This window comes from Mauremys reevesii, linkage group 12 (genome assembly GCF_016161935.1).
Source record: "Mauremys reevesii isolate NIE-2019 linkage group 12, ASM1616193v1, whole genome shotgun sequence".
Taxonomy (NCBI): domain Eukaryota; kingdom Metazoa; phylum Chordata; order Testudines; family Geoemydidae; genus Mauremys; species Mauremys reevesii.
Genome location: NC_052634.1, coordinates 42270450 through 42293489, shown reverse-complemented (window position 1 = coordinate 42293489; position 23040 = coordinate 42270450). Strand labels below are relative to the sequence as shown.

Genomic DNA, 23040 nt, shown 5'->3' with positions numbered 1-23040 from the left:
CCCGTCTGGGCAGCCCGGGGTGGGGGCGGGATCTGGGCAATGGGAGGAAGGAATCCCCCCTTCCCCCACCCCACCCCGGGGACATGGGGGGAGGCTGGTGCTGCGGGGGCAGGGAGTCCTGCAGCCCTCGCAGGGGAGAAGGGGCAGGTTCCCGGCTTGGCTGCTGATGGGGGCGGGGTGGGGGGCACTGCTGGACTGGGGGCTCCCCCCTGCGGGGTGGAGATGGAGCACGGCCTGCTGGGAGCGGACGTCTCCTCTGGATGGGGGAGGGTGACACTGGCCAAATTGTGGGAGCCCCTGTCCCCCCCCCAGACAAGGGAGGGGCCTCTCAGCCTTGCCGGCTCATCTCTCTTTCACCAGGATCGGCCCAGCACCTGGCCTGGCCCAGACCCCCCTTCCTCAGCGCCAGCAGCTGCCCATTGTGGGGAGTGGAGCGGCCGGGGGGTGGGGGCCTCTCAAGCCCCCCGGGGAGCAGGGCCGGGGCACTGGGGGGCAGAGGCTGCGATTGGGGGAGGTGGGTTGGAGAGATGTCGGGGTGAAGCTGGGACTCAGGGGAATGGGGCAGGCTGCAGGGAGGAAGTGTGGGGCCACCGGAGGAGCTGGGGGCTGGGAAGCTGAGGGGACACAGCCGGGGGTAGTGGTGACACCGCAGGGGGCTGCTCAAGAGGCAGTGGGCTGGGGGCAGGCGGGAGCTCGGACAGGTGTGGGGTCAGGCTGTGCGGGTCTCCTGTGAATGGCACCAGACTGCAGGAACCCCACGGGCGGCAGCCCCTGCTGGGGTCTGGTCAGTGCAGCCCCGATGCACCCTGCTGGTGGGTCTAGTCACTGCAGCCCCCGATGCACACTGCTGGGGCTCCGGTCACTGCAGCCCCCGCTGCACCCTGCTGGGGCTCTGGTCACTGCAGCCCCCGCTGCACACTGCTGGGGCTCTGGTCACTGCAGCCCCCGATGCACCCTGCTGGGGCTCAGGTCACTGCAGCCCCCGATGCACCCTGCTGGGGCTCAGGTCACTGCAGCCCCGATGCACCCTGCTGGGGCTCAGGTCACTGCAGCCCCCGATGCACCCTGCTGGGGCTCTGGTCACTGCAGCCACCCCCAATGCACCCTGCTGGGGCTCTGGTCACTGCAGCCCCCGCTGCACCCTGCTGGGGCTCTGGTCACTGCAGCCCCCGATGCACACTGCTGGGGCTCTGGTCACTCAGCCCCCGCTGCACCCTGCTGGGGCTCTGGTCACTGCAGCCCCAACCTCACACTGGAACTGGGCGGGGGAAGGTTTCTTCTCGCGCTCCCATTGGTCAGGGCTCTGCCTCCTCTTCCTATTGGCTGTCTCGGGAGGCGGAGTTTCGAGAGGGCGTCACGTGGCCTTGAAGCGTTCGCGAGGCGGCTCCTGAGCAGCCCAACCCCCGAGCTCCCCCTCCCCACTGCCGCCCCTCCTCTCTGCCCCGCCCCCAACCCCCTGAGCTCCCCCTCCCCAGTGCCGCCCCTCCCCTCCTGCCCCGCCCCAACCCCCAGGCTCCCCTCCCCACTGCGGCCCCTCCCCTCTCTGCCCCGCCCCCAACCCCCAGCTCCCCTCCCCAGTGCCGCCCTCCCCTCTCTGCCCCGCCCCAACCCCCGAGCTCCCCTCCCCAGTGCCGCCCATCCCCTCTCTTCCCCGCCCCAACCCCCAGGCTCCCCTCCCCAGTGCCGCCCATCCCCTCTCTGCCCCCGCCCCAACACCCCCAGGCTCCCCCTCCCCACTGCCGCCCATCCCCTCTCTGACCCCGCCCCAACCCCCAGGCTCCCCTCCCCACTGCCGCCCCTCCCCTCTCTGCCCCGCCCCCAACCCCCAGCTCCCTCCCCACTGCCGCCCATCCCCTCTCTGACCCCGCCCCAACCCCCAGCTCCCCCTCCCCAATGCCGCCCATCCCCTCTCTGCCCCGCCCCAACCCCTCAGGCTCCCCTCCCGCACTGCCGCCCATCCCCCCTCTGCCCCGCCCCAAACACCCCAGGCTCCCCTCCTGCCGCCCATCCCCTCTCTGCCCCGCCCCAACACCCCCAGGCTCCCCTCCCCACTGCCGCCCCTCCCCTCTCTGCCCCGCCCCCAACACCCACCCAGGCTCCCCTCCCCAGTGCCGCCCATCCCCTCTCTGCCCGCTCCAACACCCCCAAGCGCCCCTCCCCGGTGCCACCCATCCCCCCTCTGCCCCCGCCCCCAAATACCCCCAGGCTCCCCACCCCAGTGCCGCCCCTCCCCTCTCTGCCCCGCCCCAACACCCCCAGCGTCCCCTCCTGGTGCCGCCCATCCCCTCTCTGCCCCGCCCCAACCCCCAGGCTCCCCACCCCAGTGCCGCCCCTCCCCTCTCTGCCCCCCAACACCCCCAGCGCCCCTCCCCGGTGCCGCCCATCCCCTCTCTGCCCCGTCCCCAAACACCCCCAGCTCCCCTCCCCAGTGACGCCCAACCCCACTCTGCCCCGCCCCAACCCCCAGGCTCCCCTCCCCAGTGCCGCCCATCCCCCAAGCTCCCCCTCCCCAGTGCCACCTCCCCTCTCTGACCCCGCCCCAACACCCCCAGGCTCCCCCTCCCCAGTGCGGCCCCCTCTGCCCCGCCCCAAACAACCCCAGAGCTCCCTCTCCCCAGTGCCGCCCCTCCCCTCTTCTGCCCCTGTCTCCAACACCCCCGATCTCCCCCTCCCCAGTGCCGCCCATCTCCTCTCTACCCCCAACACCCCCGACCTCCCTTTCCCCCTCTTCTACTCCCGCACTCAAACACCCCTGAGCTCCTCCCCAGTGCCACCCATCCCCTCTCTGACCCGCCCCAAACACCCCCAGTGCCGCCCATCCCCTCTTCTGCCCCACTCCCAAACACCCCAGGCTCCCCTCCCCAGTGCCGCCCATCCTTCTTCTTCCCCCAAACACCCCAGGCTCCCCCTCCCCAGTGCCGCCCATCCCCTCTTCTGCCCCCGCCCCATCATCCCCAGGCTCCCCTCCCCAGTGCCACCCATCCCCTCTCTGCCCCGCCCCCAACCCCCAGGCTCCCCTCCTCCACTGCTGCCCATCCCCTCTCTGCCCCGCCCCAACCCCCAGGCTCCCCTCCCCAGTGCCGCCCATCCCCTCTCTGCCCCTGCCCCAAAATACCCCCAACTCCCCACCCCCAGTGCCGCCCCTCCCCTCTCTGCCCCGCCCCAACACCCCTGAGCGCCCCCTCCCGGTGCCGCCCATCCCCTCTCTGCCCCGCCCCAACCCCCAGGCTCCCCACCCCAGTGCCAGCCCTCCCCTCTCTGCCCCGCCCCAACACCCCAGCGCCCCCTCCCCGGTGCCGCCCATCCCCCTCTCTGCCCGCCCCCAACCCCCGAGCTCCCCACCCCAGTGCCGCCCATCCCCTCTCTGTCCCCACCCCAACCCCACCCCGTGGTCCCCTCCCCAGCGCCGCCCATCCCCTCTCTGCCCCTGCCCCAAACACCCCTGAGCTCCCCTCCCCAGTGCCGCCCATCCCCCAAGCTCCCCCTCCCCAGTGCCACCCCTCCCCTCTCTGACCCCGCCCCAACACCCCCAGGCTCCCCCTCCCCAGTGCGGCCCCCTCTGCCCCACCCCAAACACCCCCAAGCTCCCCCTCCCCAGTGCCGCCCATCCCCTCTTCTGCCCCGCCCCAAACACACCCGACACTGTTCCTGGTTTTGGGAGGGGAACAGGAGAAAGGACAAAAGAAGCAAGAGACGAAGAGAAAGGAGGGAGGGATGGATGGAGGAAAAGGTGAAACAAAAAGAACAAACCCTAATGTCCCCAGTGATTTTAAGGGACAAAATCCCAGGTGCGGAATAAAATTCTGCCTCCTTAAGCTCGTGTTTTCCATGCCTAGAATTCAACTGTCACCAGATGGATCAGACTGAACAGGTTTCAAACCTCGAGGAGGCTCTTACCTTCTAAACAGGGACGGCTGTTTTCTAGTAAAATCAGGAAAAGGGAAGGAGAAAACTCAAAAGAGGTTCCTCCTGGCGCTCATGTCCGTGAACCCGAATACTCCCTCAGTCCTCAAAGAGAGACCTGGAGAAGGAGACTTGCTGAAGCAAAGCCACAGGGGTCTCTGAGGTTTCCCTGGCCCCTCGCCCCTGTCCTGCCTGGCTGATGTCAGCATCTCTCTGTGAGGTCACCACCTCCCCACCACCTTTGACCAATAGTCTGAGGTCCTGCAAAAGGCCTTTGTGATGTCACTGCCACACCCCTCCCTTGCTGGGCTAATGTCCTGCCCCTGGCCAGGCACTTTGGAGGTTTGAGCTACTCCCTGTGGATCACCCCACTCAAGAAGCGTTCGTTCTAGGAAGCAACCTGGCTAGACAGGAAAACATCAGACGCTGCTCCCAATGCTACACTCAGTTTTTCAGAAATTAGTCGACTTTATGACCAGAAGAGACCATTAGAGCATCTAATCTGACCCCCTGCATATCACAGGCCTCCTGTATGACACAAGAGCTACTTTTGGGGCAAACACATTCCAGAAAGGCGTCTAGTCTTCATTAACTGACATCAAGAGATGGAGAATCCACCACTTTCCTTGGTAGCTTGTTCCTGTGGTGAATCATCCTCGCTGTTGAATATTTGTGCCTTAGTTGTAATATGAATTTGTCTCTTTTCACCTTCCAGCCACTGGGTCTTGTTATGCCTTTCTCTGCTAGATTCAAGAGCCCTTTAATACCCAATCTATTCTCTCCATGAAGGCCCTTCAACACTTCAATGAAGTCACCTTTCAATCTTCTTTTGATAAGTGAAACAGGTTGAGCTCACTAGAAGGCATTTTTCTCCATCCTCAGAACATTTATTGGCTCTTTGGTCATCAGACTCCTGAACTGTAGCTGGATGTGGCTCTTGTTCTTCTGCACAACACAGCTCCTGGAGAAGAGGATCTTCAAATGTACATTCCTATGATACCTTTGTTTAATTGATGAAAACATAAACTAGACAGTTAGAGGATTGGAACTGATTTCAGCTGATGGACAGCTTTGCTAGGTTTTTGTGCATTTGGACAGTGAAATGTTGAGTGTTTACATTCATATCAAGCACCCCCGTATAGTGGAGCTCCTGAACATAATGAAGAATGGAAATGAAAATGTTTTCCTTTTTTAAAAAAAAAGAAAGAAGGTTATAAGAGAACACTGGGTCTTGAATCAAGGATCACTTGATCTACCATCAAGCACTGTACCACTAAGCTATACCCCCATGACCATGGACTCATGATCTCCAAGACTTTGAAGGACAGACCCTGCTTCCTCGAGATCCTTTGCCATTCCCAGACCAGAAGTGGTTTTAAAAATGGGGTTTGATTAAACTTCTTAAATGTGGTGAACACCACAGCTTGCACACCCACCGATATAGCTTCTCCCACTGACATAGCTGCCACCTCTTGGGAAGTGGATTAACTGCACCCCCAGGAAAACTCTCTCCCATCAGCCTAGAGCAGTGGTTCTCAAGCTGCGGGTCAGGACCCCAAAGTGGGTCATAACCCTGTTTTAATGGGGTTGCCAGGGATGGCATTAGTGCCTGGGGCTGAAGCCAAAAGTCTGAGCTCCACCACCCAGGGCTGAATCCCTCAAGCTCTGGTTTTGCCCTCCCCCAACTGGATAAGAGGGCACAGTGTGAAATGTTTGGGGACCACTGTTTTAGGGTGACGTTCTCAATCACTTCTATGAAGTCCAATGAAAGCTATTCCTCACCCACCCACCCCTCCATCAGGACCGAGTAGGTATGTTCTGCTGCCCTTCACTCATGCAGGAAGGATAATAACATTTCATTCCACTCAATCCTAAAGTGATTTGTAACCTGCCACCAGCCAAAACTGGTCATTTTGGGAAAGCGGCCCCATCCTGCTGCATACCTAGGCAGAGTAGGTGTGTCTATGCAAACGCGGTCTGTTCCTGAAGTCTTTCCCCCAGCTCCTCACTAGATGTGAGGGGGGAGCTCATTCAGCCTCTGCTTCCGCTTAGTATTTAAAAACTCCTTATTGTCCCTATCTCTGCTGACATTAGATTTCTCCTCCTGTCTTTTCCTTGATAGTTCTGATGAGGTGGCTGAGTGGTTAAGGCGATGGACTGCTAGTCCATTGTGCTCTGCGTGTATGGGTACAAATTGCATCCTCATTGGATGCATTTAGTCATTACTCCTCCTTTGTAGACAACCATGTCCCCGTTTGGTACAGTGTTGCTTCTTGCAAACAAAAACCTTCTCAGAAACTCAGAACTCTCTTGCTTTAAATAAAATGTCTAAATCCCAGATTTCTTAAAAAAAGAAAAATTCTCTAGCCCTGTATTTCTTAATTTATATCTCAAAAGGGAACATCCTCGTCATGTCCTCCAAACACCCTGGGACCAGCCCAAATTATTAAAATACCCTCAACCCGAGCAAGGCCAGAGCACTGACCCAGAGCTAGTGTCTAGGCCAAGCTGTTCTGAAGGAGGAAACTCAAACATTTTCTCCCTGTTTCCCTTGGCAAGGTCTGACTGGGAAAAAAATCCCCAAACTGAAAAACCAGTACTAATCTGTTTGGGGACTTTGGTTTGAAAGTATTATTGTTATTATTCTCTTCTGAATCAGTTCAGTTGAGTCTTTATCCTCCAGGTGTGTTTCCAGCTAAAACCGCATTGAGGGTACTGGACCACTGACCTATCAGCTCTTAACACCCAAACTTTCAGTAACTCTATTATCAGTGCCTGCGAGTGTAATTTAAACCATAGGTTCATCTAGCTCTGAATCTTGTCTTCTGACAGTAGCCAATACCAGGTGCTCCAAAGCCAGTCTTTAAGGTACCACCGGGAGTTGAACCCAGGATCTCTTGTTTACAAAACAGGCGCTTTAACCAGCCAAGCCATGGTACCTGCTGTTACTTAAAGCAGTGTGTTTGCTCACACCTGACTCTCTGCCAATCCCCACTGGGCCCTTACAAGTGTTGCTCGTGTTTGGCTTCTGTAAAGCAGAGGAGCAGGTGAAGTTTTGCTCCCAAGGTGTGTGTGCGATTCTTTGGACAGGTCTACACTAGGAAATTAGGTTGGTGTCATGGGCGCCAACTTATATGGGCTCGTGGAGCTAAAGCCCCAGGAATATTCAAAATCAGGGGCTCTGCTCCACCAATATTTGGAGCTAGGTTTTGCCCCTTTAAATCCCAGCCGCGGCTGGGAATCAGAGGGCTCTGGGCTGCCTGCAACCGTGGGGAGCCCAGAGCCCTTTAAATCCCAGCCGTGGCTGGGAATCAGAGGGCTCTGGGCTGCCTGCAACCGCGGGGAGCCCAGAGCCCTTTAAATCTCAGCTGCGGCTGGGAATCAGAGGGCTCTGGGCTGCCTGCAACCGCGGGGAGCCCAGAGCCCTTTAAATCTCAGCCGTGGCTGGGAATCAGAGGGCTCTGGGCTGCCCGCAGCTGCAGGGAGCCCAGAGCCCGTTAAATCCCAGCCGCCGGGAATCAGAGGGCTCTGGGCTGCCTGCAACCGCGGGGAGCCCAGAGCCCTTTAAATCTCAGCCGTGGCCGGGAGTCAGAGGGCTCTGCACTGCCCGCAGCGGCAGAGAGCCCAGAGCCCTTTGAATCCCAGCCGCGGCGGCTGGGATTTAAAGGGCTCAGGGCTCCCCGCGGCTGCCAGCAGCTCAGAGCCCTTTGAATCCCAGCCCCTGGCCGCTGATTGCCCCCGCCCCAGACCCCTGCCCCAACTGCCCCCAGGACCCCACCCCTATCTAAGCACCACTGGTCCTTGTCCCCCGTTACCCACTCCTGAGACAACTGCCCCTAACTGCCCCTTGGGACCCCAGCCCCTATCTAAGCCTCCCTTCTCCTTGTCCCCAACTGCCCCTCCTGAGACCCCACCCAACTTTCCCCAGGACCCCACCCCTACCTGTCCCCTGATAAACCCCCTGGACTCCCATGCCTATCCAATTGCTGCCTGTCCCCTGACTGCCCCTCCAAACCTCTGCCCCATCCAACCCCCCCTGCTCCTTGTCCCTTGACTGGCCCCTGGAACCCCCTACCCCTTCTCCAACCTTGTAATCTTGTGGTACTGACGTGTTATAGCTTCATTTTATATCGGCTTACAGGGCGGGAGTGGGGGGGGGGGCACCACCATTTTGGGCCCCACCAAAAATTATACAAACCTGCCGCCTATGGTTGGTGTAATTACATTACTTAGGCTGGCAATGCAGTTCTATCAACCTAATCCCAGTGTAGATAGCAGCTCAGCTGTCAGAACTTTCTGGAGCTATGAAAGGAGAGAGGTCCGGCCTCTGTAGCAGGAATGCAGGGCAGGCGAGTTCATGGTGGGATACTGGTGGAGACCAGTTATGGTGATATAATGACCAGCAGCATTTACACTGACAATTTGGCACAAAGCTCTAGGCCTCTTGTCGAGGTGGTTTTATTTTGTCGCCAGACATGGCATTGCAGTGTGTGCACCAGCCAAAAGCTGCTGACCGAGGAGCGTTGTGTGTTTTCACACAGCTGAGCAATATAATGATGCTGAAATAACTTTGTAGTGCAGACCTGGCCAAAGATTCACACACACACACAGAGCTTGCAAGGAAAACCTCACCTGCTCCTCTGCTTTGCAGAATCCAACACAAGAAAGCTTGTCAGGCCCCAGTGGGGATGGCAGGGAGTCAGGTGTGGGCAGAGAGTGTCCCTGAGCCACAAGCAGGCACCATGGCTTAGCTGGCTAAAGCACCTGCCTTGTAAACAGGAGATCCTGGGTCCAACTCCCAGTGGTGCCTTGTTGAGTACCTCTTGGAGCACCTGGTATTGGCAGCTGTCAGAGAACTAAATGGGCCTTTGGTCCAGCCCAGTATGGCTGTTTCAGTTACACTCACAGGCACTGATAACGGAATTACTGAGAGTTAAGAGCTGATAGGTCAGTGGTCCAGCCTGTCACAGATGACTCCCCTCCCTCTGGGACAGGGGCAGGTCTGGGCTCTCACACTAAATGCTCATTGTGGCTGCCAGAACCTGTGGGCGGCTCATTTAGTTTGCACTGAGGGTTGAGTCCTGCTTCATGCACCATGTGTGAGAATGAAAATCCTAAACCACCCTATGAAATAACAGATACAGCAGGACGTGTTATTGTCCCTGCCCCAAAGCAGACAGACCAATGGAGAAATGCTGTCAAGTCCAGGGTAATACTCCACTGCCAGTTTATCTTTTTTGCTTGCTAAACTCCCTTCCAACCTTGAGGGCTCCCAGAGCCCAATATTGAGCTTGAGCTGAGATGTCTACAGTGCAAATTTACCACCCCATGGCCCTAGCCTGGGAGCCTGCACTGGCATGGGACAGCCATGAGTGTTTCATTGCAGTATGGACATAGCCCCAACCCACTCAGCTTTGGAACCCATGTCCCCTGCCTAGCAAGTGCTATTGAACTGAGGGTGAGTCCCTCAATCAGGGTCTGCCAAGCACAGTTGTGCTGCCCTCGATTCACACATCAACGATAACAGCCCTTTGTTTCTCCTGCCCCTATAACATGGAGACTGGGAATCCAACACCAGCCACAAGTGATCATTTCAGCAAGCAACCCAACCTATTTCCAACATACTGTAAAATCCACATGCAGACTCATACACGAAACCTTGCAAGAAAATCTTCCTGAGGGGGTCTGAAGCACCTGCTGCTGGAGGGAAGGAGGGAGCTGTGGGTTGGGATTGAGGAGCAGCGTGAGGACGGGGGGCCCGTGGATTGGGATTGAGGAGCACCGGGAATCGGAGGGGGCTGTGGGTTGGGACAGAGGAGAAGGGTGAAGAGGAGCAGGCTCTGGTTGGGAGTGAGGAGCAGTGAGCATAGGAGGGACTGACGGTTGGGATTGAGGGCACTGGGAAAAGAGGGGACATGGGTTTAGGCTGAAGAGCATCTTCATTTGGGGATCCAGCAGGACAGGGAAGGCAGCAGGTGATTCTAATTCCTTAGGGATATTCTGTGTGTGTGTCTGTGCAGGGAAGGAACATGCTCTATGCCCAGAGGCTTTATTCCTCCAGGCTGCAAGGACAGAGGGGCTGTCAGGAAGTTGCCCCTTCAAACCCACACACAAAAAGGCCCTTCTGAGGAAAGAGAAAATCCTGAAGAGAAAAAGTAACATCAAAGAGGACATGGGAAAGACAGTGTAAGATCTTGGTGAGTAGTTTATCACCTGACCAGGGACTTGAACCCTGGCCCCTCAGATTAAAAGTCTGATGCTCTGCCAACTGAAAGCAGCAAAGAGTCCTGTGGCACCTTATAAACTAACAGATGTTTTGGAGTATGAGCTTTCATGGGTGAATACCCACTTCAGCTAGCCAGGCTCATGAAGAAAAAGAGCAAGTTGGTGCAGAGGAGAAACTAGTAAAGAAAACAAGAGCGGGAAACAATATGGGAAACCTGCTGCTCTCTCTGGCCCGGTCAACACTGTGAGTTTATATCGAATTTAGCAGCGTTAAAGGGCATTAGCCCTGCACCCATCCACACAACGAAGCCCTTTATATAGATATAAAGGGCTCTTAATACCAATATCTGTACTCCTCCCCAAGGAGGGGAGTAGCGCTGAAATCGGTATTGCCATGTCGGATTAGGGGTAGTGTGGCGCAATTCGATGGTATTGGCCTCCAGGCGCCATCCCACAGTGCACCATTGTGACTGCTCTGGACAGCAATCTGAACTCGGATGCACTGTAAAATCGGAATAATCCCGTAGTGTAGACATACCCTGTGATTAACAACATTGGTGGCTAATTGAAAGGCTGATGGTTGAAACCCAAGTGAAGATGGAGGTGGTTTTTTTTAGTCATGAGGGTTTTTTTTAGTGATGAGAATCCAGTACATTTTAACAGGCAGAAAAATCTCTTCAACGCTGGTCTAACCTCATTAGGCAAGCATAAGTGACACTTTTGCCAGATGCATTGGTGGTATAGTGGTGAGCATAGCTACCTTCCAAGCTAGTTGACCTGGGTTCAATTCCCAGCTGATGTGATGTTTTCTCTGCTGGGAAGTGATTTAATTTCAGTCACATTGTATCAGTTTATCAATGGAATGAGAGAATCCATGTGCTGCAGGTCATTCAACACACAATGGAAGAAGAAAAGGGCAGGACTATACAATGAGCTGTTGGAGTTATCCTGATATTACAATGTTTGGTTTATTTTTTAAAAAACTTCCTTTACTTCCATCTCCCTTTTAGACTCAGAGTCTTTAAGGTTAGAAGGGACCAGTGTGATCATCTAGTCCGACCTGCTGCACCTTGCAGGCCAAAAGACCCCACCCACCCACTCCTGTAATAGACCCGGGAGGAGGCAGCTCTGTGCACTGGCCCTACCCCAGGCAGCACATGGAGGCCCTCTGCTTCCCTCCCCCCATGGGTGTGCAGAGATGTGCCAGCAGCACTGAGATGGCTCCCTGCCCACTCTGCCTCCGTCCCTCCGTGCCACTCTCAGAAATGGCCGGCATGTCCCAGCATCCCCTGGGGTGGGCGGAGTGTCTCCATTCACTGCCCCTGCCCTGAGTACCAACTCCGCAACTCCCATTGGCCAGGAACTGCAGCCAATGGGAGCTCTGGGGGCAGCGCCTGCAGGCAGCGGCGCACGGAGAGTCCCTGGCCCCGCCCACCTAGGAGCTGCTGACGCAGGGTTGTGTGTACGGGTCAATTTGGGAGCTGCAGTGCCCGGGGTCAGTGCCACCCCTCCTGCACCCCCACCCCCTCCCCCCGCGCCGAGCCCGCCCCCCGCACCCCAATTTCCTCCCAGAGCTTTGCGTGTCGTCCTTTCACCCAGAACCATCGTCCTTCTCCTGGGCTGCAAGTAGCCATCCCTGGGTAGCCAAGAGGCAGGCACAGGATTCTACCTCCCAGCAGCCAACCGCACCTCCCAGGCTTTGCAGAACAGATGGTGGCGCTCTACTAACCCCACTTAGCCGCACTGAGACACTTAGCTTCTGCCCTGCCTTCCTCAGCTCGACTTTCCTCCTTTGCCCCATTCCTGCCTCACTTCCTCCTTTGGCAAGTCACACAAAGGAAGCCAGCAGCAAGAGCCGGCCACCATAGGCCAACCTCCAAGGGCAGAGGAGACCAAGCCACAAGGCTTCAAAAGGTGACAGGCCAAGATCCTCTAGCTTTCCCCTGCTGATGCTAAGGCTTTTTCTCAGCTCATTTCACCACCCTCTGTCCTGCAGGGGTTGAGTTTATCGCAGGTGTTACCCAAAATTGGGCCAGCTAGTAAGTGTAGGGAGGACTAATGACCCACCAGAGTTTGGCAGAAAGCAGCACATTTGTTATACTGACAGCTAAGCTCAAAATAAGCAGGGCAGGGGTGTCACACTCGCACTCGCATACTCACACTCCCAGGACAGGCACAGCACTGGAGATGTCTGGATTCTGCAAGGTAAGTGTCCCACAGCGCAGCTATGGACGGTGCGATGAAGGTAAGTCTTCCTGAGGCACAGTGAAATGCAACGCTGTGAACCACTGGCCAGGCGGTCCGGGCGAAGGGCAATCACTGGAGGTACAAGCTTGTGAGTGCTCTCCTGAGCACATGGCCCCTTCCCCTTTTAAGGGCCTGCACCTAATGGCCTGCGACTAGAGATGACTTGGCTGCATCTGGTGGGTCACACTCCACCTTGGGCAGTGTCCATGCTCTGGGTGTGTGAGTGCTGCCTAATTAGAGTCCCAGACACCTTGTCTACCTGGGAGCTCTTCTGCTCTTCAACCAGAACGTTCATCCCACAAGCATTCCAGGGGGGAACGGGAGGGGAAAAGCCACTTCACAGGCATTCAGAGAGGGAGCGGAGACAAAAGTGGGAGCAGGGGAAGTATAACAGACCTTTCCAACAGAGAAATCACTGCTGCTCCTACAACAGCAGGGACAGGCTAGTAGGAGCTGGGAAAGTTAAACCATCATGTTTCTACCTGGTTTCAAACTAGGGACCTTTTGCATGTTAGGCAAACATGATAACCACTACACTACAGAAACTCTGTTGTGGGGCTCTGCCCCTCCCTTCATAAGAACATAAGAATGGCCATACTGGGTCAGACCACAGGTCCATCCCCCGCATCCTATCTGCCAACAGTGGCCAATGCCAGGTGCCCCAGAGGGACCGAACCTAACAGGTAATGACCAAATGATCTCTCTCCTGCCATCCATCTCCACCCTCTGAAAAACAGAGGCTAGGGACACCATTCCTTACCCAGCCTGGCTAATAGCCATTCATGGACTTAACCTCCATTAATTTATCTGCAAAAAGAACAGGAGTACTTGTGGCACCTTAGAGACTAACAAATTTATTTGAGCATAAGCTTTCGTGGGCTAAAACCCACTTCATCGGATGCATGCAGTGGAAAATACAGCAGGAAGATACATATATATATATATATATATATATATATATATATATACACAGAGAACACGAAAAAATGGGTGTTGCCATACACACTATAATGAGAGTGGGCAGTTAAGGTGAGCTATTATCAGCAGGAGAAAAAAACCTTTTGTAGTGATAATCGGGACGGCCATTTCCAACAGTTGACAGGAAGGTGTGTGTAACAGTAGGGGGACAAATAAACACGGAGAAATAGTTTGACTTTGTGTAATGACCCATCCACTCCCAGTCTTTATTCAGGCCTAATTTAATGGTGTCCAGTTTGCAAATTAATTCCAATTCAGCATCTCTCGTGGGAGTCTGTTATTGAAGGTTTTTTGTTGTAATATTGCGAATTTAGGTCTGTTATCAAGTGACCAGGGAGATTGAAGTGTTCTCCAACTGGTTTTTGAATGTTATAATTCTTGATGTCTGATTTGTGTCCATTTATTCTTTTATGTAGAGACTGTCTGGTTTGGCCAATGTACATGGCAGAGGGGCATTGCTGGCACATGATGGCATATATCACATTGGTAGATGTGCAGGTGAACGAGCCTCTGATAATGTGGCTGATGTGATTAGGTCCTATGATGGTGTCCCCTGAATAGATATGTGGACAGAGTTGGCAACGGGCTTTGTTGCAAGGATAGGTTCCTGGGTTAGTGTTTTTGTTGTGTGGTTGCTGGTAAGTATTTGCTTCAGGTTGGGGGCTGTCTGTAAGCAAGGACTGGCCTGTCTCCCAAGATCTGGGAGAGTGAGGGATTGTCCTTCAGGATAGGTAGTAGATCCTTGATGATGCGCTGGAGAGGTTTTAGTTGGGTGCTGAAGGTGACAGCTAGTGGGGTTCTGTTACTTTCTTTGTTGGGCCTGTCCTGTAGTAGGTGACTTCTGGGTACTCTTCTGGCTCTGTCAATCTGTTTCTTCACTTCAGCAGGTGGGTAGTGTACTTGTAAGAATGCTCGATAGAGATCTTGTAGGTGTTTGTCTCTGTTTGAGGGGTTGGAGTAAATGTGGTTGTATCTTAGAGCTTGGCTGTAGACAATGGATCGTGTGGAGTGGTCTGGATGGAAGCTGGAGGCATGTAGGTAAGTATAGCGGTCAGTAGGTTTCCAGTATAGGGTGGTGTTTATGTGACCATCGCTTACTAGCACTGTAGTGTCCAGGAAGTGGATCTCTGGTGTGGACTGGTCCAGGCTGAGGTTGATGGTGGGATGGAAATTGTTGAAATCATGGTGGAATTCCTCAAGGGTTTTCTTTTCCATGGGTCCAGATGATGAAGATGTCATCAGTGTAGGGCAAGTAGAGTAGGGGCGTTAGGGGACGAGAGCTGAAGAAGCGTTGTTCTAAGTCAGCCATAAAAACGTTGGCATACTGTGGGGCCATGTGAGTACCCATAGCAGTGCCGCTGACTTGAAAGTATACATTGTCCCCAAATGTGAAATAGTTGTGGGTGAGGACAAAGTCACAAAGTTCAGCCACCAAGTTTGCCGTGACATTATCGGGGATACTGTTCCTGACGGCTTGTAGTCCATCTTTGTGTGGAATGTTGGTGTAGAGGGCTTCTCCCTCCATAGGGGCCAGGATGGTGTTTTCTGGAAGATCACCAATGGATTGTAGTTTCCTCAGGAAGTCAGTGGTGTCTCAAAGATAGCTGGGAGTGCTGGTAGAGTAGGGCCTGAGGAGGGAGTCTACATAGCCAAACAATCCTGCTGTCAGGGTGCCAATGTCTGAGATGATGGGGCATCCAGGATTTCCAGGTTTATGGATTTTGGGTAGCAGATAGAATAACCCTGGTCGAGGTTCTAGGGGTGTGTCTGTGCAGATTTGTTCCTGTGCTTTTTCAGGGAGTTTCTTGAGCAGATGGTGTCATTTCTTTTGGTAACTCTCAGTGGGATCAGAGGGTAATGGCTTGTAGAATGTGGTGTTTGAGAGGTGCCTAGGAACCTCTCGCTCATATTCCGACCTATTCATGATGACGACAGCACCTCCTTTGTCAGCCTTTTTTATTATGATGTCAGAGCTGTTTCTCAAATACATTTGTTAGTCTGTTAGGTGCCACAAGTACTCCTCATTCTTTTTGCTGATAAAGACTAACATGGCTTCCATTCTGAAACTTACTAATTTATCTAGTTCTCTTTAAACCCCCTTATAGCACCAGCCTTCACAACCCCATCAGGCAAGGAGTTCCACATGTTGACTGTGTCTGTGTGAAGAAGAATTTCCTTGTATTTGTTTTAAACCTGCTGCCTATTAATTTCATTTGGTGGCCCCTAGATCTTATATTATGGGATCAAGTAAATAACTTTTCCTTATTCATTTTCTCCACACCACTCATGATTTTATAGACCTCTATCATATCCCCCCTTAGTCTTCTCTTTGCCAAGCTGAAAAGGTCTAGTCTCATTAATCTCTCCTCATATGGGACCCGTTCCAAACCCCTAACCATTTTAGTTGCCCTTCTCTGAACCTTTTCTAGTGCCAGTATATCTTTTTTGAAATGAGGAGACCACATCTATATGCAGTATTCAAGATGTGGGTCTACCATGGATTTATATAAAGGCAGTAAGATATTCTCTATCTTATTCTCCTTTTATAATGATTCCTAAAATCCTGTTTGCTTTTTGACTGGCACTGCACACTGTGTGGTCGTCTTCAGAGAACTATCCATGATGACTCCAAGATCTCTTTCCTGATTAGTTGTAGCTAAATTAGCCCCCATCATATTGTATGTATAGTTGGGGTTATTTTTTCCAATGTGCATTACTTGACATTTATCCACATTGAATTTCATTTGCCATTTGTTGCCCAATCACTTAGTTTTGTGAGATCTCTTTGAAGTTCTTCACAGTCTGCTTTGGTCTTAACTATCTTGAGCAGTTTAGTATCATCTGCAAACTTTGCCACCTCACTGTTTACCCCTTTCTCCAGATCATTTATGAATAAGTTGAATAGGATTGGTCCTAGGACTGACCATTGGGGAACACCACTAGTTACCCCTCTCCATTCTGAACACACAGATGGGCCAACCTGGAGAAAGTGGTGGCAGTCCTCGAGAGATCAGCTGGTAGAGCAAAGGACTGGAGCCGGCACTCAGGAAGTCATCCTTATGTCACCCTTCTGACTCCAGCTTGAGGCAGAGCTTCTTTTTCTTCCCCTTGCTGAGAAAGAGCAAGAGAAGAAAGGTCAGGTGGGCCAGCTCGGTGCACAAGTCCATGCTGTCTTTTCTTGCTTGGGAGCCCAAAATGAGGAACTCATGGTGGGTAAAGGCACTGCTGTGCTTCAGAAAACATCCCACCACAGCACACAAAGGGACCAAAAGAGCATGCCAAAGCCTGGGATTGAACTAGGGAACCTCTAGCTCTCCAATGCTGAGCTACTTCAGCATGTAAATGGCACTTTTTTGGTCTGCTGTTTCTCTGTCTGGGATGTTTTTGTCAGCCCTGGCACACAAAAAGGGCATCACTGCGAGCGCCCACAAAGGCGAGATGAATTTTTGCCTGCTTTGCTCAGCTTGACTTGCTTCCTCACCCCATTCCTGCCTTAGATCCTGGGTCACCTGGTGGCTGAAGATGGTCCATTGTCTCAAGCGGTGCCAGAGCCTGACACAGTGCCCCGGGCAGCCTTTGCTGTGCACATGCCGTCCGTGCAGATTTGAAAATACTTTAAAGCTCCTGTCAGTAAGTTCTGGGGACAGTTGCTCACCTTCAGAGGAAGCTCCCTAAAATTGGCCTGTCTCACCCAGTGGTACATTGACCTCTGTTCAGACTGAGCCAAAGGGGAGGGGCGGGGCTCGCTGCTGTGGCCGCTGCTGTGAAAGCGGCCGCTGTTGCGGATGAAGCCATCCTGCAAGCACTTTCCACCTAGCCACCCACTGAAAATCCTGTAGGATGTAAGGTGGGAATAGAAGAACACCGGGGGAGGGGGGCTTCCTAATCTCCTCCCCCTTCTGCCACCATCAGCCATTCCATACCCGGTGCTGCACCCAGTGGGGTAAAAGAAAATGTGGCCATATCGGAAGAGTCAGTTGCGTTCTTTGCGGTTGCCCCGCCAGTCCCCTCGGGCCTGACCTGCCCTCCAGCTCAGCCACCCACTGAAAATTGAAACACAAAACAGTAGAGCCGTACAAGGCTTCAAGGCCCACCAGGCCCAACCCCCCTTCTCATACGGCAGAAAAGCCACATTTCACCTAACAAGGTAGGGACGTCCTATTGCCCCGCAAGAGGTGGAAGGCCATCGTGTTCGGTCTCAGCAGTACTCGTGGAGCAGGGGGAAACACCTGGCTGAGGAAATTCCCCACAGGTGGATCTTGAGCATCACAACCTTGTAGGTAATGACAAGGTCCACTTACGGCACCGGCTGAGCCATTCCTCACAGGCCAGCAACCATTTCTCCCAGTTCGCGTTCCTCACCTCGTCCCCAACCGAACGCTAGAAGGCCCAGCCATCAACCTGCCCACTCTTGCAGCCCTCCTCTTCCGCCCTGACTGATGGGGGGAGTATTGAGCCTCCCTCCCTTAGGCCCTTCAGCATCCCTGGGGAACACCAACGCCACCCAAGTGACTTTGGGCCAGTAGGTCAACCAATAGGGCTGCCTCCTAGGCCAGGCTGCAGCCCAGCTTCAGGACTCAGAGGAAATGCAGCTCGCATCCCTCCCTACAGGACTCCAGGCATGGCCAGGCTTCTGGATCAAACGTCCCCTCTTGTGCTCAAGTCACAACAAGCTAGCGGGCAAAAGACAGGCTTTCATGGCCTTTGAGAAAGCAAGATAGAGTCCCAGGCAGTACATGGCCCTTCCTAGTGAAAAGCCAAGTCCTGGGGGGGAAAAAAGGTGATATCAGATAACATCCTGGAGAGATGCCTTCTTTTGTTTTGAGGAACAGCTCCTTTTTCATCTGACCAGGGACTTGAACCCTGGACCCTCAGATTAAAAGTCTGATGCTCTGCCAACTGAGCTAGCCAGGCTCACACATAAATGAAACAAATTTCATGCAGAAGAGAAACTAGTCATGTAAATGAAGGCCAGAAACAATACAGAAAACCTGCTACTGTCGCTCTCTTAGCAGTCCTAGCCCCAGCCTGCTCCTCCATCCGGCGCCCTGAGGCATTATTCTTTTTTTCATTAACTATCAAATATAGGAGAAAACACAGTTATACAAAGCAAAACAAAATCACAAACAGAAATGTCATTGGAAATACAAAAATAAAAAAGGAAAATGCAATCCCCATCACTTTATTGTTTCTGGGCCATTCCTGCATTGAGAGCACCCGCTAAGGGCCCTGCGTGCTTACAAGAAACCTGAAGGAACTCATACCACAGCCTGAACATGAAACTCAACTGCTCCCAGGTGCTGCAGTAAAACCCTTTCCCTGCTGTGATGTTGCACTCCATAGGATTTTATGAAAATATGCTAATGAGAGTGAATATAATGTAACTGGACTATGCTTCATACAAAAGGTGTCTTGTAAGGTATCATTACAAAGTTTATAATCTACTGTGTGTGTTCATCCTATTTGTATGAACCGATCATTCCTCTATCTGAAACTAGAAATATGAACTATAACTCTGAGGTCCTGTTGTAATGATGCAAAGTGTGGGCCATTAATAGTGGTTTGGACTCTTGATGGCTCCCATTAACCAGGACAATAGACTGGAGATGGCTCTGTCCTGCACCATCCCTGAGTCAGGCCAGGAAGAATGAAGGCTTGGGGGGTCTCACAGGACATGTGACCATGTCACCTGGTACAGGAATCCATCTTAAACCTGGGGCTTTTCCCCAGGAGAGAGACAAACGATTCCTGCCTTGTACCAAAGCTGTATAAGGGGGTGGAATAGAAGAAAGGTGGCTGCAGTCATGAGACATCCCCTAGCTATCACTTGAGCTGGAACACGGACTATACCAGGTGAAAAGATTGGGCCCAGACTCCTGCCACCACTGCCAGCAGCACCAGGGGACTAAGGCACTTTCCTGCCCGCCCTCGCTCCATGTGGCACACCACTCCCAGAAACGGCTGGCACATCCCTGCAGCCCCTGGCGTGGGGTGGGGTCTCTATGCGCTGCTCCCTCCCTGAGTGCCAACTCTGTCAACTGTGGCAATGGGAGTTGCGGGGTTGGAGTCTGTGGGCAGCGGTGCGCAGAGACACCCGCGGCCCTCCCGCTTAGGGGCTGCTGCCAGAGGGGGATGGGATGCGGGTTGCTTTTGGGAGATGCCTGAGGTAAATGCTGCACCCCTCACCATCTCCTGCACCCCCAACCCCCTGCCCCAACCCAGACCCCAAACCTGCACCCAAACATTCTCCAGGACCCTGCCCATTGCACACCCTCCTGCACCCCAACCCCCTGACTGAGCTCAGACCCTGCACCCAAACTCTCTCCCAGAGCCCAGCCCCTCTCCCTCCCTCACCTAAACTCCCCCCACCCCAGAGCCTTAGGCAAGTGTGTGTGGGGTGTGGGGCAGGACTTAGTCCCATTCTGGGCACCACCAAAAATTATACAAACCTGCCTCCCGTGTCCAGTCCAACCTTCTGCTGATGCACCTCAGCCCACACCCCTGCAGGGTTTGAAGCTTCCATTGCTTAAATTCCAGGACACTGAGGGATTTCAACTCCCCTTTGCCCACAGGGAACCTTCACCCCACTCCCAGCCAGGTTCTTGTCCATGGGATCACTGTAGGGCTCCTGGGTCCCTCTGGGTCTTTTCTCTCTCTGTGACAGGCCAGGGTGCAATAACTGGGGCATCTGAGCACCCAGGACCTTCTGTGGGGCTGCCATTCCCCTTCCCCTTCTGTGGTCTTGTCTGTCATTGACTCCAGCCTTTTTTCTATCCATCGTCAGCACCATCCCAAGCAAGCTGCACTCGCCTCAAAAAGACAAAGAGTCCTGTGGCACCTTACAGAGTAACAGACATATTGGAGCATAAGCTTTCGCGGGTGAATCCCCACTTCATCAGATGAATGTCGTGGAAATTTCTAGGGGCAGGTATAAATATGCAGGCAAGAATCAGTCTAGAGATAACAACATTAGTTCAAAGAAAGAACAGGAGTATTTGTGGCACCTTTAGAGACTTACAAATTTATTTGAGCATTAGTTCAATCAGGGAGGATGAGGGGTGAGGGGTGAGGATGAGGTATGAACACCAAGGGAGGAGAAACTACTTTTGTAGTTGGCTAGCCAGTCACAGAATTCCCACTACATTCATCTGACGAAGTGGGGATTCACCCAGTGATGAGCTGCCAAAATGTTAACAACCGGGTCCCTCCTGCTGCCAAAATGTTAACAACCGGTTCCCTCCTCCCGGGGCGGGTCGTGCCCCATCCAACCCTCATGTTCCTTGACAGCCCCCCCGACCTATGCCCTATCCCCCCCCTTCCCTGTCCGCCCCCTGCCACCCCATCCAACCCCTTCTCTCATTCCTGATGGCACCCAGGGACCCCTACCCCATCCAATCACCCCTTCTCTCTGTCCCCTGACTGTCCCTGGAATCCCTACCTCTAACTGCCCCCCTCTGCCCCATCCAACCCCTGCTCCTTCCTGACTGCCCCTGGGGACCCTTGCCACCATTCAATCCCCCTGTTCCCTGCCCTTTGACCGCTCTGACACTAATCACCCCCCCCAACTCCCCTGCCCTCTTCCCACACCGGCTCCCTGCTACCTTACCGTGCTGCCTGGAGCTGGGGGCCCAGCTGGCCTGGGGCTGGGATCGAGCCACCCAGCCGACGTCGGGCCGGACTCCGGGCCAGCAACCCCGCCGCCCGGGAGCAGACCCCGGGCCAGCAACCGCCGCCAGGCCCGGCCCGGCCGCCGGGACCGACGGACCCTGAGCCAGAAACTGCGCGCCCGGCCCGGCCACAGGGGACCGACGGACCCCGGGCCAGCAACCCCACCGCCGGGCGGACACTGGGGACGGATCCGGGCCAGCAACCCTGCCGCCCGGCCCGGCCCCGGGGGCCGAACAGGAGCCACACTGCGCTGCCCTGCCCAGCGAGGTCGCAGCTGGACCTGGGGGGCCAGGAGCCACGCTGCACCGCCCGGCCCCAGGGACCAAGGTCCGGCCCCGACCTCGCTGGGCAGCGCGGCGCCTGGAGCCCTCCACCCGCTGGCGCCCCCGCCCCCGCTGAAACTTACCTGCTGGAAGCCTCTGCTTTCTTCTCAGCCCTCCGAGGCTTCCCGTGCAAACAGCTGATTGGCGGGAAGCTGGGGAGGGGAGAAGAAGCCGGAGGAGCTTCAGAAGAGGAGGCGGAGTGAGGTGAGCTGGGGCGGGAAGGGGAAGGAGCTACTAGAGCTTTAGTTAAATTTAAAGCCCTTTTGGAACTAGTTGTTCCTCCAGGAACAACCGGTTCTAAAGGGGCTTCTAAATTTAACAACCGGTTCACGCGATCCAGTGCGAACTGCTGCAGCTCACCCTGGATTCACCCAAGAAAGCTTATGCCCCTGTACGTCTGTTAGTCTATAAGGTGCCACAGGACTTTGTTGCTTTTTACAGATCCAGACTAACACAGCTACCCCTGTGATACTCAAAAAGACAGTGTCCCCTGTTGGGTGTACATCACTGATTTCTCTCCTCCCTGAGCACTGACTGCCCCTGTGTTTCCTTGCCTCTCAGTCTGAGCAGATGGGACCTTTCCCTCCAGTGCTGGAGGATTTGCCCTTCTCATCTACCCTTGTCCCAAGCAGCACAGCAGGTGGGAATCTTACATGTACTGAGGTGACTTAGGCGCAGAACCCCCCCAACCTTGCATGCACTTGGCACTTGGTCCTCACTCAGCAGGATTAAAACTCCTGCAGGGCCACATTCCAGCTGGGCATGAGCAAAGCAGCAGAGCGAAAAAGAGATAGAACCCAGGACTTCATACATGAAAATGAACTAGCAGCACATGACCTCTGAACAGCTGCCATTCAGATGTATCTGAAAGTTACAAGGAACAACAATCTGTGTTAATGGAAGGCTGCCATTTATTAGAGCCCCAGTTGATGCCGTGTGCACAAACAGAGGATTGAATGTGTAACAGGGAGTTTGGTAAATCTTGGTTATTTTATTTTTGCAACAGGCTCCTGTTCACCTCCAGTAGAGTTTTCAGTCCCAATGGCAACTTACTTACCAAATGTAATACAGACTAGTCCATGCCTCCCATGTGGATGTGGTTCTTGTTCTTCTGCACATTGTAGCCCATGGAGGCCAAGGACCTGCAAATGTGTCTTCATGTGCCTTTGTTTAGTTGATGAAAACAAACCTAGACACTTAGAGGATTGGAACTGATTTCAGCTGGGGGACATGTTTGGGAGGTTTTATGCATTTGCACAGGAAAACATTGAGTGTGTCCATTCATTTCAGGGATCCCTATTTAGTGGAGCTCCTGAAAATAGAATTATTTTACTGAAGTAACAAGTTTGGAAGGGAGCACTTGGATTTGAACCAAGGACCACTTGATCTGCCGTCAAACACTCTACCACTGAGTTATACCCCCATGACATTTGTGTTGGCAAGTCTGTGATCTTAAGGATTTTGAAGGATGGGCTCTGCCTCAGAGAGCTCCTTTTCTATTCCCAGACCACAAGGGTTTTAAAAATGGGGTTTGATTAAACTTTATATACACATGTAGACACCACAGCTTGCACCCACCAACATAGCTTCCCCACTGACATAGCTACCACCTCTCGGGAGATGGGTTAACTGCACGGATGGGACAGCTCTCTCCCCTCCGCTTAGAGCAGCTTCATTATTTATGAATAGGTGGAAA

General features: G+C 54.0%; 2 non-coding genes across 2 annotated transcripts; both read right to left on the bottom strand.

Moving 5' to 3' along the window:
- Positions 1-18194: 18194 nt before the first annotated feature.
- On the bottom strand, positions 18195-18267 carry TRNAK-UUU. Its single transcript has one exon. It is a non-coding gene; the product is annotated as a tRNA-Lys (tRNA).
- A 4428-nt stretch (positions 18268-22695) lies between these two features.
- On the bottom strand, positions 22696-22767 carry TRNAC-GCA. The gene has a single exon. It is a non-coding gene; the product is annotated as a tRNA-Cys (tRNA).
- Between the last annotated feature and the right edge of the window lie 273 nt (positions 22768-23040).